Raw genomic sequence first — 1,158 nt, 5'->3', positions numbered from 1 at the left:
TTTGAGAAGGTAATCACCTTCACTCATCCTTTACAAGTTTCCTTGGCTATTTGTAGACATTAATTTTTCCATATAAAATGTAAATTAATTTTTTCAGTTGAAAAGAAAAGGTATTATAATTATAGTTGCAGTAATTGCACATATAGTTTTGGAAGAACTCACATTTTTGGGTGCTTTCTTCCTATTTAGAAACATGTCTAGAAATAATTTAAACTATTATTTTTATTTCTAAATGAATGTTTCTTTTATTGAAGGTATGAATATAATTTTAAAATATAAAATAGTACTTAATTAAAAATAAAGCATTGCAACTTATTAAAAATAAATCAAATAATATTAAAAAAGTCCCAACATAGCAGTCTTCCACCCATGACTCACCATTCCTCTACCCTGCCATCTCCTCCATCCCCAATCCAGTAAAACTATTAGTTTTATATTAAAACAAATATCATTTTATTATGATATGGCATGCAACTTTTATATCATTTTATTAAATAAAAAGAAAAACTTCAGATTTTTGCTACTTCTGTCATTATGGCAGTGGAAAAATTAGAGGAATCCTGACCAAGCATATTATACTGAAAATTTTCACATTATAGTTCAAACATTCCTTCTCTTTCATTCAGCTTTGTGCTCCCATTCTCTAAGATATGGCCTAATAGGTACTTAATAACTTCTTGTTGTTGCCTGAATTAATTTTTCAATTAGTGCAATATAGGATCCCATTTATTTCTTTAGTAATCTCACCCTATTTTTTATTTGTATCAAAACTATAATGTCCATGAAGCTAGGGAACACATACCCCGCACCAGCCCAGCTCCTGGCTACGTATTTGTTTAATAAATGAATGAAAGCCATGCATAGCCAATACAAACTAGATCTTTCCCTCTGAATTACTAAGCTTCATCCCGCGATCCGGGGCCTCAAACTGCAGCTGGGTCAGAGAGACCCAGAACTTCCAAAAGAAGGCCCAAGGCCCCACAGCAGCTTGCATTGCTTCACAGCTGGGCCTCACCTTGGCACATCCAAATCCCAAACAAAGAAGAGGAATCTGTAGATCTCTCCATAGCTCCTGCTGGGTAGCCTCAGGAAGGAGGCTAAATTAGTACCTCCTTAGAGATCCAAGAGCCAGTGTACCCAGTCAGCCATGGGCAAACT

Source organism: Myotis davidii, unplaced genomic scaffold, assembly GCF_000327345.1.
Source record: "Myotis davidii unplaced genomic scaffold, ASM32734v1 scaffold198, whole genome shotgun sequence".
Classification (NCBI taxonomy): Eukaryota; Metazoa; Chordata; class Mammalia; order Chiroptera; family Vespertilionidae; genus Myotis; species Myotis davidii.
Note: the sequence above shows the minus strand (reverse complement) of the source record.